The sequence below is a fragment of the Pteropus vampyrus genome, unplaced genomic scaffold (assembly GCF_000151845.1).
Source record: "Pteropus vampyrus isolate Shadow unplaced genomic scaffold, Pvam_2.0 Scaffold197, whole genome shotgun sequence".
Taxonomy (NCBI): Eukaryota; Metazoa; Chordata; class Mammalia; order Chiroptera; family Pteropodidae; genus Pteropus; species Pteropus vampyrus.
Window position 1 is genome coordinate 1,664,326 of NW_011888978.1, and position 7,744 is coordinate 1,672,069.

At 40.0% G+C, this 7,744-nt stretch overlaps 1 protein-coding gene and 1 pseudogene across 1 annotated transcript in view; both read right to left on the reverse strand.

Moving 5' to 3' along the window:
• The window catches only part of ADAMTS2 (ADAM metallopeptidase with thrombospondin type 1 motif 2), a 216,925-nt gene that overhangs the window by 118,614 nt on the left and 90,567 nt on the right, over positions 1-7,744 (reverse strand). The gene's annotated exons all lie outside the window — the stretch shown is intronic.
• Positions 6,587-6,704, reverse strand: LOC111746701 (annotated as a pseudogene).

Genomic DNA, 7,744 nt, shown 5'->3' on the forward strand with positions numbered 1-7,744 from the left:
GGGAAAGCATCACCTGCACCAACATACACATAATGGGAACCTCATAGAGAGAGGAGAGAGTGTAAGAGCAGAAAGAGGTTACATCTCAATAAACCCATCATGAGTTGAGAATATCATAAGTTAAAAATGCATTTAATACACCTAACCTACCAAACATTATAAGGTAGGCTTAACCTAGCCTACCTTAAATGTGCTTGGAACACTTACATTAGCTTACAATTCGGCAAAAGCATCTTACGCAAAGCCTATTTTATAATAAAGTGTTGACTATCTCATGTAATTTATTGAACACAGTATGCAAAATACTCCGGCAACATGGTAAACTGTAGAGTATCAGTTATTTAGCCCCATCATCACATTGCTGACTGGGCGCTGTGGTTTGCTCCTGCCGCTCAGTGTCACACGAGAGTATCAAAACCCATATCGCTAGACTGGGAAAATATCAAAATTCAAAATTTGAAGTACAATTTCTACTGAATACATGTCCCTTTCTCACCACCATAAAAGTAAAAAAAAATCATAAGTCGAAACTTCTTCAGTCGGGGACCATCTGTATATAAAGAAATAATGGCCCAAAACTTCCTAAATTTGATAAAACATGAATCTATGCATCCAAGGAGCTCCAAGTTAGATAAACTCAAAGAGATACGTACTGAGACATATTATAATCAAGTTGCCAAAACACGAAGACAGAGAGAGAATCTTGAAAGCAGCAAGAAAGAAACGACTCCACACTTACACAGGATCTTCCATGAGCTTAAAAGCTGATTTCTCATCAGAAACCATGGAGGTTTCTAGGCAGTGGGATGACATATTTAACGTGTTAAAAGGAAAATACTGTCAAACAAGAATTCTATAACCAGCAAAACTATTCCTCAAATGTGAAGAAAAAATTAAGACATTCCCATATAAACAAAAACTGAGAGAGTTTGCTGCTACTCCATCTGTCATTCAAGAAATGTTAGAGGAAGTCCCTCAGATGGAAATAAAAGGATACTAAATAGGAACTCAAATCCATATGAAGAAATAAAGAATGCTGATAAAGATAACTACTTATTCTTGGTTTGTAACTTTTTTTCCCCTACGTGATTAAATAAACAAATGCACAAAACAATAATTATTCATCTATGTTAATGGGCATATAATGTATAAAGATGTAATTTGTGACATAACATCACAAAAGGTGGGGGATACTGAGCTGTGTTGGAGCACAGTTTTGTTTTTTGTACAATATGGAAACGAAGTTGATATTCATTCAAAATAGATTGTTATACATTTAAGATAATAATTATAATCCCCTGGGTAACCACTAAGACAATGACTTCAAGATACATAGATAAAAAAAATAAGAAAATAATCAAAACAATATAGCAGGAAAAAATTAAACACAAAAGAAGGAAGTATTTTGGAGGATTTGAGAAACAAAAATGATATGACATATAGAAAACAAGTAGCAAGTGGCTGAAGTCTTTCCTTATCAGTAATAACTTTAAATGTTAATGGATTAAACTCTCAACTAAAAGGCAGAGATTAGCAGTGTTGATTTTTAAAAAACCATGATCCAACTATATGCTGTCTATAAGAGATTCAATTTAGATCCAAAAACATAACTAGGTTGAAAGCAAAAGGATGTAAAAAGAAATTTTATGCAAATAGTAAGCAAAAGAGATCTGGAATGGCTACACTAATACAAAATAGAGTTGAAGTCAAATTTTATAATAAAGAGGAACATTATATATTGAAGAAAGGGCCATCAAGAAGATATGACAATTACAAACAATATGCATCTAGCAAGAAAGTCCCAAAACATATCAATTGCAAACAGAATTTAAGGGAAAAATAGACAGTTCTACAATAATAGTTGGAGACTTTAATATTCCACTTATAATAATGGATAAAACAATCAGCCAGGAGATCAATAAGGAAATAAAGGACTACAACACTACTATAAAGCAACTAGACCTTACAGACATATACACGACATTCCACCCAAAAATAGCAGAATATCCATTCTTGTTCATGTACAATAGAACATTCTCCAGGACAAACCATATGTTAGGCCATAAAAGAAGTCTCAATAAAGTTTGAAAGACTGAAATCAAAAGAAGTATCTTCTCCAACCACAATAGAATAAAACTAGAAATCAATGACAGAAGAAAAACTGGAAAAATCACACACACACACATACGTGCACACACACACACACACAAAACAGAAACTAAACACACTCTTAAATCAGCAACAGGTCAAAGAAGAAATTACAAAAGAAATTAGAAAATGTCTTGAAAGAAATGAAAACTAAAACATAGCATATCCAAAACTTATGGGATGCAACAAAAGCAGGGACCAAAGGAAATTTTATAGCTATAAACATTTACATTAAAAAAAGAAAAAAACTCTCAAGTCAATAACCTAACTTACACCTTAAAAAACTAGACAAAACCTAAAGCTAGTAGAAGAAAGAAAATAATACAAATTAAAGCAGAGATAAACAAAATAGAGAAAGAAAAACAATAAGGAGAATCAACAAAACCAAAAGTTTGCTCTAAAAAAATCAACAAAATTGACAAACATTTAGCTAGACTGACCAAGATAAAAAGAGAGAAGGCTCAAATTACTAACAGCAGAAACAAAAGTGGGAACATTAGTACTGAGCTTATACAAATTTTAAAAAAGGATTATAAGAGAGTACTATGAACAGCTGTATACTAACAAATTAAATAATCTAGATGAAACAAAAAAATTCCTGGAAACAGATGAACTTCCAAAATTGAGTAAAGGATTAACAGAAAATTTGAACAGACCTATAACAAGAGACTGAATTAGTAAACAAAAACTCCCAATAAAGTAAAAATGAGAACCAGATGGCTTCCCTAGTAAATTCTACCAATCATTTGAAGAAGAATTAACACCAGTCCTTCTCAAACTCTTCCGAAAAACTGAAGAGGAGAGAACACTTCTAAGCTCATTTTATGAGTCTGGCATTACCCTGATAACAAAGCTAGATGAACACAGCAAAAGAAAAGAAAACTACAGATCAATATTGCTTATGAACGTAAATGCAAAAATCCTCAGCAACATACTAGTAAACCAAATCAACCGCATATTAAGAAGATGGTACACCATAACCAAGTGAGATTTATTCCAGGTGGTTCAACCTCTGAATATCAATCAATATAATATACAACATTAAAAGAATGGAGGAAAATAAACCACGCAGTCATCTCAACTGATGCAGAACAAGCATTTGGCAAAATCCAACACCCTTCATGATAAAAGCACTCACTAGACTACAAATAGAAGAGAACTTCCTCAATCCGATAAAAGGCTTTTCTGAAAAACCCACAGCTATCATCACACTCAGTGGTGAAAAACAGAAAACTTTTTCTCTAAGATCACACACAAGACAAGAATGCCCACTTTTGCCACTGCTGTTCAGCACAATACTGGAATTTCTGGCCAGAGCAATTAGGCGGGAAAAAGAAATAAAAGGCATTTAAACTGGAAAGGAAGCAGTAGAACCTGTTGAGAGGAAATGAGGAATGAGTGCGAATGGTACGAGGTTTCATTGTGGGCTGACAAAAATGTTCACAAGCTGACTGATCACAATGGTTGCACAAATTTGCGACTATACTGAAAAACCATAAATCGTGCACTCAGAATGGGTAAATTAGAGCATATGAATTATATCTCAATAAACCTATTATAAAGAAAAAATTAAAAAATAAAAACCTGCCTCTTGACTTCTGATTTCTCAGAGTCATTCCCGGTCAGGCCCAGGCCCCAGGTGACACTTGGTGGTGACTTCCATGGCTGCTCACACTTTAACCACCAACTAACGAGGCCTCTTGGTCCTGCTTTGTGGCTGTCCAGTGTTGCATAGTGCAAGGCCCTGGGAGGCCACTGGGTTAGTTGTATTCTCATCAAGAAGGGGAGTGAGTTCTCCTGGTGAGAGCCAAGTGCATGCCTCCTTTCCACACTAACTCCCCACATTAACAGCCTCTGCTTGCGTTTCGGCCCGTGGGCGCCTTCCATTCTGCTCTCACACGTGGCTTGTGTCAAGTGGGCCCTGGCCGACTGTTTCCCCAGGGGGAGGAGCAAAGACTTCATCAGCTTGTCCTCTTGTTCATCCCTCATGGGGGCTTAGGAAGCACTTGAAGCTGGCGTAGCAGGAAGAGGCCATATCCCGCACCAGAGAGGCCAGAGTTTGAGTCCCAGCTTCTGCCGTTTTCTCACAGCACCATCTCTGGGCCTTCCGTTTCCAACCCATAAATGAGGCTCTTTTCAACTCTCCAGCCTTGGTGAGAATGTACATATGTGAAATTGACCTCCACACGATCCTGGAGGCAAAGTTGTGAAAAGGCTCAGGGGCCAGGGAGAGCTTGAGCTTGCTATTCCAGAAAAGCTGCAGGAATTAGATTTCTGCCAATGAGGGATCTACTCTAGCATAGCCCAGTGTGGAAATTATGCTCTGGCCAAAAGAAGCAGAGCCCAACCCCCTTCCACCACCTCCCCAGTTTCTGGATAAAACCAAAGCCCAGGCACATGGGAGACAGAAACCAGCAGGACCCCTGACGGCAAGAGACTGGTCCCTTTTCATGGGACAAGCAGCAGGCATTTGCAGGTATCTGCACGGGAGCCCGGGGTTGAGTCTGAGAACTCTCAGTGAGCTGAACACAAGACCTTTGTAGACCTAGGACTAGTGGCTGGTAACCAGCCTAGGGGCCCGCTACACAGAGGTGACTCCTGGATCCCAGGAGCAAGGCCTGGGCTGAGCTTGGTTCGCCCAGAGGCAGGGCGGCCTTCTCACCCATCGCCCCAGCCCCACGGGAGGCGAACCCCTCTGGCACTGTGTAAGAGGCTGTGGACTGCCTTCGGCCCACACATGTTTCGTCCAGCCCACAGCACATTTTTCTAATGCAGAAATTTCTTGAGAATTACAAATATAAATTTCCACCCAAGTTTTGATATCTAGTGCTTCTATTATCATTCAGTTTTAAGTATTTTTAGTTTCATTACTATTTCTTCTTGGACTCAAGAACTACTTAAAAATATTTTTTTAATTTCTAAATAATGGAGATTTTTATTTGGGGTATTATTAACTTATAGGCATGATGATACAGGAGCAGAGTTTGCATCATGACTATTTTCTTAATTTTCATGAGACTTGCACTAAATTGATCAATTTTTTTCATGAGAGTTGCACATGTGTTTGAGAAGAATGAGGGACCTCTACTTGTCAGACACAAAATTTATCTATGTCCATTAAATCACACACATTATTTGTGTTATTCAGAACTCTTTCTTGGTTGATTTTTTTTTTTTTTGGTCTACTTAATCCAACACTAATTGGACAAAAATGGCCTAAATCTCCCAAAATGATGATAGATTTGTCAATTTCTCTCTATTTCTAACAAAGTTTACATCAAATACATTGAGGCTGCTTTATGGAGTGAATGACGTGTTAGAACTGCTCTGTCATCTGGGGAAATGACCCGTTCTCATTAGATGCTGACCTGTCCTTCCCAACAAGGCCTTGAGTCTATTGAGTCTGAGATTAATACAAAAACGGCGGCTTGCCTTTGGCTGCCTGATATTTCTGTTTCCATTCTTTTCTTTTCAAATTCCTCCTGCCTTTACATTTTGGTTGTATGTCTGGTAGAGCACAGAGCTGGATTTCAGATTTGGTTGATCCACTATAAATTCATTTGTCTTTGAACCGGTGACTTTTTAATCAATTTACATGTATTCTGATTCTTGATAAAACTGGACTTGTCTCTCTCATCTAACTCTATTATTTAAACTTTGGTTTCCCTGTTTTCTTTATAACTTTTCTTATAAATTGGTCTCCCCTCTTTTCTCTAATGTATCTTCTCATGGCTCTGCTGGCCAGCCTGGCCCTAGCTGCCACCGCGGACACATTCACACATGTGCACACACAGACACACACATCCGTCCACACATCAGTTCTGAACATCAGCACCAACTCAGTCTCGGCAAGGGGTTCTCCTGTTCTTATTTCTTCCTCTTTGGGGATGGGGGTTGGTGAAGGTTTGTGTTGCTATTTCTCAGATTCCACATCTTCCAGCTTTTAGAGCCTCTCCAGAGCTGACCAGCATCCTAGCTATTGTGCCATCTTGGCAGAATCTCAAGTGCCGCTTCAGTGTCAATGCTAAGATCATTTCAGGAGTGTGGAGAAGACTACTCCTTCAGTGGAAGCATGTGCTAAACTTTTTTTTATCAGCGTCCCCACTGATCTTTACTGCCCTGGGCTTCACAAACCCAGGTTGCTGCCTGTTTTAAGTTGCTGTCATGGAGAGGCACAGGAACCCAGCAGACTTGACCCCAAGCTCATCTCCATATTTGGTGATGGGACTAAGTGTGTGAGATGCAGCCACACCCTTAAGCAGCCCAGACGGGGCTTTCCTTCTGCCACTGAGCACTACTGTGCAGATTTGTAGTAACAGTAGTATTTTCTTTTTCTTTTTATTTATTTATTTATTTAAGCGAGGCAACCCTGGGTTGACCTCACAGACTGCAAGGACCTTGTCAGCTTACAATCCCTTATTATTTTTATTTTTTTTTATGCCTACAGCACCCGGTCTTCCTAGGTGGTCTCCCATCCAAGTACTAACCAGGCCCGACCCTGCTTAGCTTCTGAGATAGATTAGATTGGGCTTGTTCAGGGTGGCATGGTCATAGACATAGTAGTATTTTATATTCATGTCACCAGACATCTGAAGCTCCCATACAGAAGGGCCCTAGGACTACACACCCTGCCTGGAGTCCTTCTGAGGACTGGCCTAGAAAGTATATGTAACAGGGTTTTAAACTAAATGTTTTCTGAAGAAATAAATAAAAGTTCCTTCATCCTTGTCTCAAGAGGGGACCAGTAACCAATAGAGAAGTGGCCATGGTTACAGATAAATCAGAAGAAGGAGCCAGGAGGCTGGCCCACAGCTGGCCAAGAGTTGGAAATAGTCAGTGGCACAGGCATGTGGCTCTGGAAAACATGGCACAGCCGGTTGCCCAGCAGAGCCAGGGCCACAGGGAAGGGCCTCAGAGTCCACGAGGGACAAGATGGAGCCTGCATGGGCACAGGGGACCACATGGTGAACCATGAGCTTGAACAGCTGTAAGAGACGTTATTTTAAAAGACCAGGGGTAAGGCCAGACCCATAAGGCCACATAGTGTGTGATTCCATTTCTATGAAGTACCCGGAGTGGGCAGATCCATAGAGACAGGAGGTAGATTAGTGATTGCCAGGGGCTGAGGAGAGAGAATGGGAACTGGCTACTAGTGGGTACAAGGTTTCTGTTTGGGAGGATAAAAATGTTCCAGAACTAAATGGTACTGATGGTTGAACAACACTGCAAATATTACTCTAGAAACACTGGATGACATGTTTTTAAATGGTTAAAATGGCGAATCTTATGTTATAGGAATAAAAAAGAAAAAGAAAAAAAGGCCAGGCACAGCAAATGCTTACGGGACCCAGAGGGAAACGGTAGTGAGTGACCCCAGCTGAGGGTTGCAAATTAAACCCTGAAGAACATGCTCTAAGCCCCCAAGTTCACGCATGCTCCCTCTCACGGGCCCTCTGCCTGGCTGTCCTACATCAACGTGTGATAGCGCCAAGAATGCGGAGAAATATATTTCAACTAAAGGAAAGACAATGGAGTACATTAATGAAGGGCCCCAGATTGGGGGGTAGGGGGAGTCACTGGAGATGGTGGGACTGGG